The following is a 15,148-nucleotide window of genomic DNA, read 5'->3' on the forward strand; positions in this document are numbered from 1 at the left end:
AAGTTATTGGAATTCTAAGAAATAATTTCAATCTATTGCTTCCAGTACAATAAACAGTGAAGATAGACAAGCACATATACATAGTTGTGGGGAGTTCAAGGGGGACCCAAGTCCAGTCAGAGCCAGAACAAAGGCCTCACACAACCCAGCGCTGCACCTGGGCTTCATTAATTCATGAAAAGAAGAGTGGCTCAGGGTTGAGTGATTATGAGAATGGCCAGAAGTACATGAGGAATGCTGTGAGCTGGGCTAGGTAGGAGGCAGGACAGCACCTTTGCAATATGCAGAGAGAGTAAGCAAAGAGGACCAGATTCTGCTAGCAGGTGCCTCTAAGTTGGGAGGAATTTACATACCAGTTTGAGGAAGTATTTTGTGGTTTTGGTTGGTGCTTTGGCTTTGATGTCTGGCACCCTTTAACCTGAAACATCATGAGCTCTTTCTCAAGCCTCAGCCTCAGCCAACACAATGTGTCTCTCTGCCTAGCTCACATTTAATAGCTGGGAGTACAGGTGGGGTATCACCGACCCACGTAGTGTTACTCTGGCTACATGTTCACTACGTAACTAGACCCATCCGTGTTGCTTAAAGCCAATTGAGGGGGTAAAGCTTTATCCCAGCCAGGCTTGTACACATCAGCACATGGAATTAGGCAAGGGTATGTACAACACGGAGACAAGGGGTCTTCTTTCAAGGAGAGCCACCCTGGTGGTGCTTCACAGCCACTCTGCCTTGTGTCCCCACCAGCAATGAACGGGAGCTGCTGTTGCTCAGCACTGGCATCTGCTTGCAGCCGGCAGTCTTTCTGGATGTGGGCCACTAGGGAAAGTGTACAGCGGTGTCTTTTTGCTGTTTTAACTTGCATTTCTTAGTAACTTCTGACGTGGAGCATCTGTTCAGATGCTGATTTGCCATCTGTGCATCTTCTTTGGCGAGATGCTTGTTCACAAATTTTGCTCATTTTAGAAATAGGGCTGTTTGAAGACTCCTTTGCATACTTCAACTAAGTCTTTTATCATATGTACCCTGCAAATATTCTCATCCTGTCTGTGGTTCGTCCTTTCACCTTCCTGACCTCTCTAACCTTTGCAGAGCTCACAGGCAGGTCTGGACTATGGGGAGTTCAGAGCCCGAGGAGGTGGTCTTCCCCTCATAGCCACACACCTGATGCTGCACATGGCCCCCTGCTAGTGTTCACCTTCCCCTCCCTCTGCCTGGCACTCACCACACCCCAACTCCTGGCAGAGTCCAGTATCCACAGAATAAACTCCTCATGCCGTTCTTACCATGGCTGCAAACAGCATTTTCATAAAGATAAGCAACTTAGGACCCAAATGAGCCCGTCATTGGGACTAGAGACTTCCCGTGATCATGAGCAGAAGGCAGAAACATTGTGGCTGTTGGCAAACTTGAAGGAAGGTGCAGGCATCCTGCAGCATGACTGTGAGGAAGCCGCTCACTCCATCCAAGCCTGAGTTTTCATTCCTGGAGAACAGGCAGGACTGCACCTGCCTCGAGGCACAGTTCTTAAGATCCGAGGGGCCATGGTGGGTGGAGGGTCTGGCACACTTCTGGGGACACACGGGAAAGGGCAGGGAACGAGTGTATGCTCTGGCTGTGATCTGAGCCCCCTGTTATCTCTTCCTGGACCTTTGTCAGGAGCTTCAGCTTTCTGTGGGTGTCAACCATGTCAGAGGGGAAGATCAGAACACTTTGAGCATAGTGATACCTTTGAAAGACCAAATTTGCTAAATCCATAAGATTAGATGATATTCTGAGATGTTAACCTGGACAGCCCCATTCTGGAGCAGTTAGGCGGGGGGGGGGGTGAAGAAACAAGCATGATCCAAGAGCCTGTCCAGCACTGTTCCCGACAGCCCAAGTGCCAGGCACAGGAGAGCTCAGGGCACAGAGCAATGTCTCAGCCAGAAGCAGAAGGGAGAGTGGAATTCCCCCAGGACCAGAGAATGAACCTCGCTGTAAGCAGGGATTGCTGGGGTACAAAGCCTTCTTAGCTAGTGGACTAGGGCTGGCTGGCTGCTCCCTCGAGACAGAGGGGCCGTGGGCAGTTGGGGGGAGTGCGCTGTGCTCCCAGAGAGGATCCCTTACCACTGAGAGCCAGCTGGCAACACTCAACTGATGGCATCTCATTGGTCACCTGGTAGCCAGGCGCTCCAGACCAAAGGGGCACTTGCCCCAACACCCTGGTCCTCTACACATCCAAGGGGGTGCTGAGGCAACTGTGCTGCAAGTATAGTTGAATTAGAAGAAAATGAAGAGTTACCTCTCTCCTCACACCTGAGCTATGGAGCAAGTCTCATGCCAGCCCCACTCACCTTGAGCACAGGCGCTAGAAGCGGTCCTCATTAATGGTGGTTTCCTGCCTCTTCACGCCACCCTCACTGCCTGCAGCCTTCACAATTAGAGTCCCATGCTCCTTGTTTGCCTCTGATCCTGAGGCTTCCACCCAGTTCCCTGGACCAGGACGTCTGCCCTCCACGTGGCATTCAGCTGGCTGTGGGTCACTAACAGTTCTGAAGCACCTCCTTTGTGACTTATCTCCTGGGGATCACTGTCACTGATTCCTGGGCAGATTTAGCCCCCTTGGTTAATGACTCAGCTGAGCCCCACAGAACTGAACAGGACCTGGGATGCTGACATCCAACTTGTCTTTGAACAAAATTGGCACCTGCTCTCTGCAGAAGAAGCGAAATTGAACCTCTGCCCACCTTCCAGGCAGGGAGTCAATTAGTGAACCAGGCAAAAGAAGTAGAGGCCCCCAGACAGCCAGCAAGTTTATCATTTCAAAACCAGATCCCTGGTTAAAACGTAATGATGGGGATAATTTTTCTGAAATGTCAAATGCAATTACACAAGACTTTAAAAATTGATATCAAACTTCTCCCATATGATAATAAAAATTAAATGATTCCAGTCTGGTGGGGTTGTGTTGCTCCTAGTGTCAGCACTTTCCACTTTCATCCTTTTGCTTCTGCTCCATGATTAATTCTGCGCTCCCTGGTGTGGCACTCTCCTCGGTTAAGGCTTCCTCCATCTTCAGGGCATCATCCCAGGGCTGCCACCTTCTCAGAGCTCTCAGGGTCTAGCTCGCTACCGTGGCCTGGAGACCTGCCCACCTCCCGTTCCTCTGACACTTCGGGCTTCTTATCGCTTTCACTGCATTCAACTTTATAATCTAGTAGGCAAATAATTGTGTATGTGTCTTTTCTTCCTTCATAGACTGTGAGCTCCTTCTAGGCCAACAGCTTTCAGATATACTTTTCTGCCCCCAGAACACCTAGCAGAGAGTTCTACACTCAGAGCCTATTTAATTAATTGAATAGAAGACCCCCAGCATCAATTTCCTTTTCTCTGAGTCACTCGCACAGGAGCAGGCACAAGGGTGGCCCTGACCAAGAAGAGGTGCAAACATGGTCAGCCACAACAGTTCCAGGTCCCAGTGGTTTTCTGGAGGCTGCTAAGGTTTGAATGTGTTGTTGCCGCCAAAACTCATAGAGAAACTGAATCCTCATGGTGGTGGTGTGAGAAGGTGGGGGCTTTGGAGAAATGACTAAGTCATCTAGGTTCTAGCTTCCTGCAGGGGTCACAGTTTCACAGGGGGCTTATGAGGGCCTTTGCCCCTCCACCGCGTGAGGAGCGGCAATCCCTCCTACCACGGGCAGACACCTAGACGGCGCTTTTGATGAAGAACAGGGCTTCTTCGGAGGATGAACCTGACAGCACCTGGACCTTGTTCTTCCCAGGCTCCAGATCTGTAAGCAGTAAGTTTCTATTGTTTTAAATTACCCAGTCTCGGGGGTTTTGCCACAGGTGCTCACATTAAGGTGGTGATTGGGGAGGGCAATTTCCAAGTGGAATCAATCTGTTTCATTTTTCCTCTCTGTGCTTATAAAAATATCCAAAATCCAAAGGAGGGACAAATAGCTCAGCGGATTAAAGCACCTTCTTAGGCAGACTCAGCGGCTGGGGTTCGGTCTCCGACATGCCCTGCCGGCTCTACCCCTGGGGCGCGCTGAGACTGTGATTGAGACTGGGCGTGGTGACAGATGACTGTAATCCCAGCTCTTGGGAGGCTGAACACAGGAGTATCACTATGAGTCCGATCTACGTAGTGAGACTCTATAGACCCTGCACTAAAATACAAATAAATAAATAAACCCCAAATCCAAAGGAAAGTAAACAATTAAAAAGCTAAATATTCTAGTTATTACTTTTACTTACATTCTTTCTGACATTTCAGAAAAGTCATTATTTAAAGTCATCGTTTAGTGGAATAATTTTAGATGGCTAGGTGGCCAGTATGGAATGAGGTGCCAGGACGTAGTTGGAACCACGTTAGAAAAGTCTGTGGAATCATGAGTTTGGAATGAATCCTGTTCTGGCCAGGCCAGTGGCTTGGTGGAACATGTGTCCCTGCAGCAGCCTGGTCAGATGGGCACTGAGGCGTTCTCCCCAGCCCAACCAGGGCCATGGACAAAGGGGCAGCAACACGACATTCATAGTGCTGGTGTCAGAGGGCAACAGGGGCTGTGTGTGGGATCGCAGAGACCCTGCCCATTGTTCCCCAAACCTCACACCCAGAATCCTGATCCTGCCTTAGCTCAAAGCCCTTCAGTGTACACTGATTCTAAGGATGTCCCTATAGCCATTTATCAAATCCTCCTTCTACTTCATATTTGAGCCATCTTCTATTGCTTCAAATGGACACAGTGTTTCCCTAAAGTAGGGTGGGACAGTTGATAGCTGCACTAGGGACCTGTCCCTCCACACATCCAACTACCTACACAGACACCAATGTGGCCACTGGTCCCCCGGGTTCTCTCCAGGGCTCCGACGCACGAATCATCTACTTTTGGAGTAGCTGAGAGCCAAGAGATGACTTCTGGGTCCCTCAGGCCTACAGGGGAAAGAAACAACAACAGAACAGACTATGCACCGTGTGCTTTCATAAATTTCTATGATCTAGTCAGATGAGGTAGCCATGCTTATAACGCCAGTGCTCTGTGAGGCAGAGGCAGGAGGGTGGCAAACCTTAGTGCAGGCTGGGGAACCTCGCCGCTTAGTGAGATCCTAGCTCAAATTTATTTTACTTTGCATAGGGTTGGGGATATAGTTTAGTGTGAAGGCATGGGTTCAATCTCGAGTACTGGAAAAAAAAAAGAAGAAATTGTATGTTCTAGTCTATCGATTATTATTTTTCCAGTAAGTTTTTTTTGTTGACACAGAATCTCACTATGTAGTTCAGGCTGGCCTTAAACTCACTATGCTGCCTAGGGTGCTCTTCAACTCATGTGATCCTCCTGCATCAGCCTCCTGAGTGCGAGGAGTGCACTGCCATGCTGGGCTCTCACGTGTTCTTGAGCAAGTCAATTGGGTAGGTTTCCGCCTGCCTCTTCTTATGGAATATTTCAGACATACTATAGAACTTAGAGAACAATGTAAGCAACATACTGCTTTATCTATCACCTAGCTTATGAAGCAAAACACAATGACCAATGTTCCTAGGGGCACCCTGTGTACCACTCCCTGTTTTCAGTGGTGTGAATTCAGGTGATGAGTCCCACCTGTCATCTTACCCGTTCAAACACAGATCTATATCTCTAAGTAGCATATGGATTTATCTTTCCTACTTAAAAATATCATAATGGAAGGGTCAGCCAAATAGCTCAGTGGGATGGGGCTGGGGGTCCAATCCCTGCCCCTGCCCCCACCCCAGGGCATACTGAGTGTAACTGAGACTGCCAGGTAGCAAGCGCCTTTAATCCCAGCTCTTGGGAGGCTGTAAACAGGCAGATCACTACGAGTCCAATCTAGTAGTGAGACCCTGAACATCCTGTAGACCCTTCCCTAAAAAAAAAAAAAAAAAAAAATCATAATGGGAACTGGGGAGATAGCTCAGCAGTCTAAATGCCTGCCTGGCAAGTGCAAGGACCTGGGTTTGATTCTTGGTACCTCATACTGTGCTGGTTCCAGAACCCTGGGTGTGCTGTGCAGGCCACAGAAACCAGGCATGGTGGCACATGCCTGTAATCCCAGCACCAGGGAGGCTGAGACAGGAGGATCACTACGAGTCCGATCTGTGTAGTGAGACCCTGTACCAAACAAATAAGTAAATTTTTAAAAGATTGTAGCAACAGGGGCTGGTGAGACGGCTCAGTGGTCTAAAGCATCTACTTAGAACAAGCTTAGCAAAGCACAGGGACCGCAGTTCAATCCCCCAGCACCACATGCCAGCCAGCCCCGCCCCCTGGTGGGCTGAGCTGGCCCCCTCCACAAATAAATGAATAAAATTTAAAAAAAAAGATTGCAGCAACAGAGGCTAAGTATTTTCCTGAGACATATTCACTCAAAGCCCACTGTGCTCCATGGCACACATGCACCTGTCTCTCTACTCCTGCTTGTGGACCCTGAATGGTCTCCAGTATTGTGCTACCTTGCACAACAATGCTATAAACAGCAGTCTTCCGCCTGAGACTTTCCGCAGCACAGAGGCGTTGCCCCGATCACACATATCATCGGTATCACACTTCTTCCTCTTTTATTTTCCTATCTCCTTGGAGTGCTGTATCCTCACAAGAAACAACAAGGGCTGGGGAAGGTAGCCCTGGGTTCAAGGCCACGACCATATACATATGACACAGGAGGCCAGAGCTAGCCCGACAGCGTGCCTAATGTTCCTACTAAGCAAACCCAATTCAATGTCAATGGTGAGAGGACACTGAACCAACGACAAACTTAAGCAATCAGAACGTGACAGGGGTCTCTACTAGGGACTTTCCATTTTCCCCAACCATGGTTTGTCTTGCTGCTGTGGACACTTTATACAAGATATTCCTTGCACCCGCTCAGGACGACCTGCGTGGTCTAGCACTGCTCAGCTCACCATCATTCCGTTCCAACCCAGTAGCCCCTTCTTATCCACAAGGATACATTTCAAGACACCCGTGGAGGCCTGGAGTCACAGATGGTACCAAATTTTATATACACCACAATCTTTCTATACATACATATAATGATGCTTAATATACTTTTTACTTGAACATAAGCATTGTGATACTGCAATAGTTGATCTGCTAACTTAAGACATTTACTAAATGACTAGTGAGAGGGTAACATACACGGTGTGGATATGCTGGATGAAGAGACGCTTCATATCCCAGGTGGGACAAAGCAGGGTGGAAGGTTAGAGTTAGCTCGCATGCTTTTATTTGTGGGTAGAGATTGCATGGGTCAACTGCAGAGAAAGCAGCCAGAACTGAGTTTTTCTCCCTTTTGGTGAAACAGGAGCACATGAAATACCGGCTCTGCAGATGTGGCCTGAACAACAGGAGAGGAATGGAAAAGCAGCTAGGATCCAGGAGACTTGCTTCTTCCACGCCTCTATTTTCCAGCATGTTTCTATCTTCCTGAATTACTTTTTCAGCACTGCAGCCTTCTCTTTTGTAACATTTGCCATCTTCTTACCCCAAAATGATCAGAATCAAGAAAAATGTCCCTGGCAGGAACAAAATCAAGGAAACAAACTGACAAATTCATAGACAATTACATATTGTCACTTGCTTTTTTTTTTTTTTGAGACTATATAACAACTTAATGGCTTGATCCTGAAAGAAATCCAGTAATGTAGCTTTCATTCTCAATCTGAAGAATTCACAAAAGCAAATGACTTGTCAGAGATAACTGCCCAGGAAAGTTAGCAAGAAGTGACATGGAAGGCTGTCATGCATGACAGGTGTGAGACTTGAGCACTACTTACACATGTTGCAAAGAACTCTGGGAAGCTTCACAGTGGAGCACCTGTTACACATACTGCCAAAAACTGCGATTTTTTTTTTTTTTGAGGGGGGACTGGGGATTGAACTCAGGACCTTGCACTTGCTAGGCAAGTACTTATTCTCCTGAGCTATCTCCTCAGCCTCTCTCTGAGAGGTTTTGCAAACTAACTATGCCATATCTGGGAGAGAATCTTATAGTAGCAAAGAGGAAAAAATGGGATGCATTAAATAAACATGCAAATAATCTAGATGTTTTCCAGGGAAATGAAGTAGAGTTGGGAGGGAGAGAGGGAAAGGGAGGGAGAGGGAGAGGGGAGAAGGAGAGGGGGAGAGGGAGAGAGGGAGAGAGGGAGTGAAGGGAGAGAGTGAGAGAGGGGAGAGAGGAGAGAGAGGGGGAAAGAAGGGGAGAGAGGGGGAAAGAAGGGGAGAGAGGGGGAGAGGAAGAAGGGTGGGGGAGAGGGAGACAGATTCTTTCAACTGGATTACAGCCTGCTGCAAATCCTGAGACGTCTGCCATGACCTGAGTAGAGATGGCCGCAGCAAACAGCACACTGAGTTTCAAGCACACAAGGATAAATTTTACTTTTTCCAGCAGTAAAAAAACCAAAGATGAAAGGATATGACCCCTTCGTCAGCATCCCAGTGTGAAGTGTTCCAGCTAACCAGGTTCCTCATCCTACACCAGGCAGTTGGATGGTGGGAGAAGAGGAGGGAGGCACAGGAGCCTGCTGGGGGCTGTCACTCATTTGAACCAGTCACAATGGTGGAGTGTTGTCTTCCCATCTTTCTCTCTGGCAATCCTGTCCTCTTTATTCAAGGACCCTAGTAATTACGCAGGACCTCTGGACAACCCAGGATTACCTTTTATCTCAAGAGTCTTACTTTAGGTCTGGAGGTATGGCTCAGTAGTAGAGCACTAGCATACAGGGGCCATGGGCTTAATCCCCAGTACTACAAATAAATAAATAAATAAATAAATAAATCAGTCCTATTTTGATGAACCTGCAAAATTCCCCTTGCCATGAAAGGTAACAGATTCTCAGGTTTAGGGTGTAGCCTGGGTGAGGCATTATTGTGTTTATCACAGAGTTTGTCAGGAATAAAAGATACTATGTTACAATATAAGGCGTGTTACAGCTAGGCATGTTTGAGATTAGATAACAATTTAGTGGCTGCTATCCCACACTGTAATCTCAGCACTTGTAATCCCAGCATTTAGGCTGAAGGAGGAGAATCACAATTTCTAGCCCAGCCTGTGGAATTTAGTGAAAGCCTATCCCAAAATGAAAAATACACTAACAATAATAAAGGGGGTAGAGATGGAGCTCAGTGGTAGAACACCCCTAGTTAAACCCTAGAACTGTGAGCAAATAAACAAAAAGCACAGCATGGCCCATAGGAAGCACTTAACAAATGTTAGCCGTTGTTCTTATCTGCCTGGTAAGCCTCTGCCCCTCACAGGCTCTGCTCTAATCCTTCCTCTGGCCAGATCCTGAGTCAACCCTGGACCTTCAAGGTGGGGTTCACTGCTTTGCTGTGTCCCAGGGGCACCTGTTTTTAACTTCACACTGTGTTAAAATCATGTGTCTTGGTCTTAGTCCATGTTGTGCTGCTATCCCAGAATACCTGAGGCTGGATAGTTTATAAAACAGTAAAGGAGACAACCTGGGGTTGCTCCCCGGTGCAAGGCTAGGATCATGAATGTGAGTGTGATTTGCCCTGGGGGCAGGCAGCCTGATAAAATAAGGGAGGAAAGGCTTGTCTTTTGCTTTGCTACCTTCTGCTGTCATGAGCCGTTTCTCCTCTGAGATGCCTCCCGCCTGCCATCCACTCTACCTTGGAACCAGCTTGAGGCACTGAAACCTCTGCAAACTGAGAGCTAAGTAAACTTTTCCTCTTTTAACTCTCATTTTCAGGTATTTTGTTTCAGCAATGAGAAAAAATAAGCAAGACAGGCTGGGATTCTCAGGTCCTAATGCCTGACCACTTTAGGAGACCGAAGGGTGGAGATAATCCAATTTTAGTATATGTGCTGCCGAAGCGAGCACGGGCGGACACACGTACTCACATCCCTCTCCAGGGCTTAGAACTTCAGAGCAATCTCCTGTTGGAAGGCATGTGAGGTCTGCTCTGGGGGTCACTGTGCTCTCAGCAGAGGTGTTCTTCAGGGCGAGAGGCTGGCTCCCGGCTCCACCCCAGAAGGCATTCTCTCTTCCAAGCAGAGAGAGCAGCCAGAGCAGCCAGAGCACACAGAGGCCCTGAGCAAACAGGGTGGGGACCGCAGACAGCGCCCCAGGAGACCAAGGGCCAGAGAGGCCCTGCCCAAGCCTGGCAGCAGCCTAGTCCGCAGCTGGCTCAGGTGGCTCCCCCAAAGCTTCAGGGGTAGGAAAACGGCTGGCCGGGAAGTTTGAGCAAAACCTAAGAGCTCTCCTTCAGCTAGAGACTGGAGCCAATACGCAGATCCTCTGCTGTGGACATGAAGCGAGAGACTGATGGTTCCAGAGCATCCAACCAAATCCAGGAGCAGCAGGGGAACAAAAGAAGAGGCAGAACTGCCACCACTTGTGTGCAGACAGAATGAGTCAGCCGGGGAGGCGTGGCTCGGGCTGCTGGCTGCTGTTTCCCAGACTGGAGGACAGGGCAGCTGAAGGAATCCAACCCAGGAAAGCCTACATCAGAAGGAGCACACAGGCTGGGCGCAGCTCAGAGGCAGGGTGCTCATCTAGCATGCATGGAATGAGGCCATCACAAAAGGAAGAGTGTGCATTTCACGGAGAAAATTTTGGTTTGCCCCAAATTTCACTTTGTTCTTGGAGTCCTGGGCTCCTATGTGGCTCACCAGGTCTTGGATACCCTGGATAACCTCATGTGCTGTACAGCTTCCCCTGGGTACCAGTGCTGCCACCCTCCAGTCTCTGGCTGGCCTTCTACTCAGCTCTGGACCCACCTGTCCCCTGAATGTCACCTCCTCACTTGGCAAGTTATAGAAGCCCTCTTCACTTGCCAACTCCATTCACCAAACCAGGTCACATTACTTCTCAGCCCAAATTGGAGACCTTGAAGTCCCCAGATTGAAACAACTGCCTGGCCTGCTGCCTCCGGCCAGATGAAAGCACTGTCAGAGATGGGGCTGAGCAACCTTGGAGCCTTCCCAGGGCCCTGACCTCTCCCAGCACCTGGTGACTAGCCCCACACCACACAGAGCTCAGGGCCAAGATCAGATGCGCTCAGTCCTGCTTTTGCTAACAACTGTCCTGGACCCATGCTTCACAGGGCAGACCCTTTCTGTGTCACTCAACAGCCTTTGTATGTGCAGCCCAATGCGTCCTGCCACTCTCCTCCCCTGTATGACCATTCTGGAAGCATGGTGGGCGCTCAGCTCTCACTTGAAAGCCTGCTGCTTATGCAGCTTGGAAAGTTCCATCAGCTTCCCAGGACCAGTTGATGATACAGCCTCGGTGGACAGGCACTACTGTGCCCGCTGGCCTCAGGAAGAGGCTCTCCATGTTTTGTGCCCATCGATCTTTAAATGCACTGGTCATAGCCCTGATCCATGGTAGGGAAGCTGTTTTCACACATGGATTCCCCTCTGGGTCACTTGTCCTTTGGAAGACACAAGTATGTCTCACTCATTTTTCCACTGTCTAAAATACCTCTTTACCCCACAAAGGTGTGTTCTACAGTACCCTAAGAACACAACTATGACTTTCAGCCATATGCACATTTTAAAGAGTCCTTCCATAGTGTCTATCGACTGAGGTAAGCAAAGTTTTGAGCCATAATTATGGTAAAACTCAGCGAAGAGAGGTTATCCTGGTGAGATCCATCATGAGGACTGGCAGGACTCTCTGATGACCACTCCCATGACGAAGATTCTTGTTTAATAAAAACATGTAGGCTCTAACCAGTGACTATTTCAGACTATTCACTCCAACAAAGCAGAACAAGGAAGGTTCTAGAAAGTTGCTGGGTTGCTCAGAGAATCACAAAAGATACCACCTGACATCAGCCAACCAACAGGGGCAAGGCTGACCTGTGCAGCTACCTGGATAAGAGGCAGCCAGCAGTGATGGGGCACCCAAGGGTCCAGGTCAGCAGAAGACACAAGTGGCTCTGCCCTCATCAGATACAACACCACAGCTAGAGAGAACTGGGTGACACCAAGAGAAAGCCACTTTCACCCTGTTCCGGAAAGAACTCAGAGGCCAACAGCACTGAGTTTCCCTTAATCATTTCCCTGGAGCTCAAGGTTTGGGTGCTCCACTCAGTGTCCATCTTCTTCCCTTCTCAGGCACAGTCCACACTTACCACTGCCTGGACAGTTAGTCAGAAAGCTTGACATGTGCCCACATCTTTGGGACACTTGTGTCTCCCATGCACAGCGAGTGCCCACTGTGAAGATGGGCCGCTTCAGGCTGTGGCCCAGGGTGCCCAGGGATTGACCATGCACTGGCTCATAGGTGCAGCCCAAGGCTATGAGTGATGACAGCTGGGGCACAGGGGATACGGGAGATTTCTAAGATTGCTGAGCCAAAATCAAAACCAAATAGGAACTGACTCATATCCATTCTGTACCAGCTATGGAAGGGCGAAAGGGTCTGCTGGAAATTTCCACCCAGGGTGCCTCTGCAGGTCCTTCAGGGCAGTGTTTCCCCCAAACAGGCTGAAAAGATGCTGTAGAGGAAGATGGCAGTTCTGTGCAGACATAGACCCCCACACAGCTAAGAACAGGGGGTGGAGGGGAGGGCATGGGAAGCCCACTGTGGCACTGGCCCTGCAGGTGAGAGGGGTACTTCTCATCCTTTAGTTTGGGCCTTTGTTGATCTGCTGGCAGAAGCCCAGAACCCCAGGAAGAACAACAGCTTCTCCACCCTGACTTACTGCCCTCATGACTCCTTGGCACCCACGGCCAACTACAGCAAGCATGGCAGCATCAATAAAGATCCCAGGACACAAGAGACATGGCACATCAGCTGCCACCTGCCCTCACCAACGCTGATGAGGCCCGAGTGCTCTCTGAGCTGCTAATTGCTCCTCTGAAGGCTTCGTTGCCTCTACTTCCTTCTTTAAATGGAGGTTTCATTTGTGTTTTCACATCTGATCATGTGACTCAGGCCTCTGGCTTATTCTTCATCTGTTTTAATCAGCTACTTCGAGCCCTTTAGCCGCCATATTCGGGCTTGGTTGCTGTGCTTTTCTTTCCTGATTTAGTTTCTTTGGCTTTCAATTAAGATATCCTTGCCAGCCACTGGGGATGGGATAGTTCAGTGTTCACTAAGTTTTGGTTTCTCATCTGCGTAAACTGAACAAATAATCCTTGTACCTGAATAATGAAAGTCTCTGTGTCGCATGTGTCTAGAGGGAATAAAAAGGCCAAGGGATATCAGCCAGATTAGATAGTAGATGCTCCTGAAGGTGTTCTGGGAACAAAACCCAGGAAATGGTTTAAAAATCTATGCCTCAAAATTCCATGAAGAAAAGGGTAAGCTTCTGATACATATTATTAGGCATTCTTTGCTTTTCAAGCAGAACAAAAAGGAGGCAAACTAAAAAACAAAAACAAATGATAGCAAGATGTGTAATAAATAAATGAAGATGACTTTAAAATCCCCTCTGCCATTTGGCTGCTTGCCCTGGAGTCATTAATTGTGGTGCAGTAGGTGGCAGGCGGCAACACACTGGACCACTCCTCAGTGCCAGCGGTCTGTCCTGCCCCCTGGAGACAGCGGGGGGGGGGGGGGGGCACCTGCTTCCCAGGGACCAGGCCCCCTGCTCCCACCTGATGTTCTACCATTTCCAAGGATGCACTGAGATTTGGAGGCTTTGGGGACTGTCACTTTTACTTTTAAAACTGTGAAATGAACAGGAGAAAGCTTTTTTTTGTTTTGTTTTGTTTTGTTTTTCAGTTCCTTTATTAGAAATCTGCTTGAGAAATGAAAAAGACAGCTGCCCAGCCCAGAGGGGGCTGTTGGGAAGAGCCCCTTTGCTGCACTCTTTCACAGCGGTCAGACCCCTCCCACAGGTTCTCTTGGGTGAGTTCATCTGAGGGGACAAGGGCTGGAGCAGAGGGTTGTGGAGGGGCCGACAGGATGTCCCTTGTCGAGAAGTTACTGCAACCTAACAACCCCCAGGTGAGTCCATTTGCCTAGCAAAGCGGCACAACAGACCCTCGTCAACACACATCTGCTATTTCTCCCGCACCATGGCCACACACACTGACAGAGATCAAAGTTACAGGTGCTGAGTCTCGTCCCCCAAGGCCAGACAAGGCTTCCAGCTCCACACCCAGCTGTTAGCACAGTAGGCTCGGCAGGGAACAGGGCCGATCAGATGGCGGCTGCCTCCCTTCCCCCACTGCAGGCCGTCAGGCACAGGAGTTGCCCCAGGAACGCAGGAACAACGCAGGGCCGAGTGGCCCGCTGCAGCGGCGAGGCATTTACGCGGAATCTTCGGGGCCCACCGTGGGAACCTTCACACCTCGCTCATAGCAGAGGACAGGCTGACAGGTTTTAAAGGGGCACAGAGGCGACGCCTTAGGCGGCCTCTTGCTCTGGCTGAACCCGCTAGCCCCCTGTCACCCTTTTACAGACCCGGTAGGAGGCTCAGAAAGAAGGGAACGGGCAGCCACGGGATGGGGGTGGGGTGGGGGAAAGCGGGCAGCAGACCCCGTGTCAGGACCCACTTTATCGCTCGATCAAACTTCAACATTTTGGGGCTTCCTACCACCTTAGATCAAAACACAGAAAAAGGAGATTCGTTTAAAGAACATTTTCCTTCCCTGCCGGTCCACCTCTTCTGACGTTTATTTCAGAGGCGATTAAAAAATTAAACCCAAGGTCCTCCCTTGAGAGGTCGGCGGGGAGAAGGGGGTCGGATGCCTCGGAGGAGGGGCCCCAAGTTCCCGCTCGGTCCGCTCGGTCCGCTCCAGAGGCAGGTGTCTAAACACCTGATCCCTGACAGCGACCCAGGGCCACTCCATCTTCTTCCCCCCACGTCCCCTCGGGGGACGACAGGCGCCCCACAGTCCACCCCTGGGCGCGGCGAGGGGGTCGGGATCGCGGGCGCACGCTCGGGGGGCCCCGCCGGGGACCTCGGGATTTTGTGTCGCGGGCAGCTTCGGGGAGACACGGGGCGCCGGAGCGGCTTCTCCAGTTTGGACACTTTTCCGCCCGAGTTTCCCTTCGGCTCCCGGCTCGCTCTGAGCTTGCGGACACAGGCCGAGGCTTCTTCCCCCGGGGAAGCCCGGGACCCCGGCGGCCGCAGCGCCACTTACCGCAGCTCAGGCGCAGGCGGGGTCCCCAGCGCGGCGCTCGCAGGGGGCGGCAGGGCCAAGCGGCATCGCGGCGCGGGCTGCG

The 15,148-nt window shown here is 50.0% G+C and overlaps 1 protein-coding gene across 1 annotated transcript in view; it reads right to left on the bottom strand.

Moving 5' to 3' along the window:
* Positions 1–15,137, bottom strand: part of Gng4 (G protein subunit gamma 4) — a 49,747-nt gene extending 34,610 nt beyond the window's left edge. The window contains exon 1 of the mRNA XM_004640837.2: positions 15,067–15,137. The gene's annotated coding sequence lies outside the window, so the exon portion shown is untranslated. The remainder of the gene's footprint in view (positions 1–15,066) is intronic.
* Positions 15,138–15,148: the final 11 nt, after the last annotated feature.

The sequence above is a fragment of the Octodon degus genome, unplaced genomic scaffold, assembly GCF_000260255.1.
Source record: "Octodon degus isolate 3935 unplaced genomic scaffold, OctDeg1.0 scaffold00127, whole genome shotgun sequence".
Classification (NCBI taxonomy): domain Eukaryota; kingdom Metazoa; phylum Chordata; class Mammalia; order Rodentia; family Octodontidae; genus Octodon; species Octodon degus.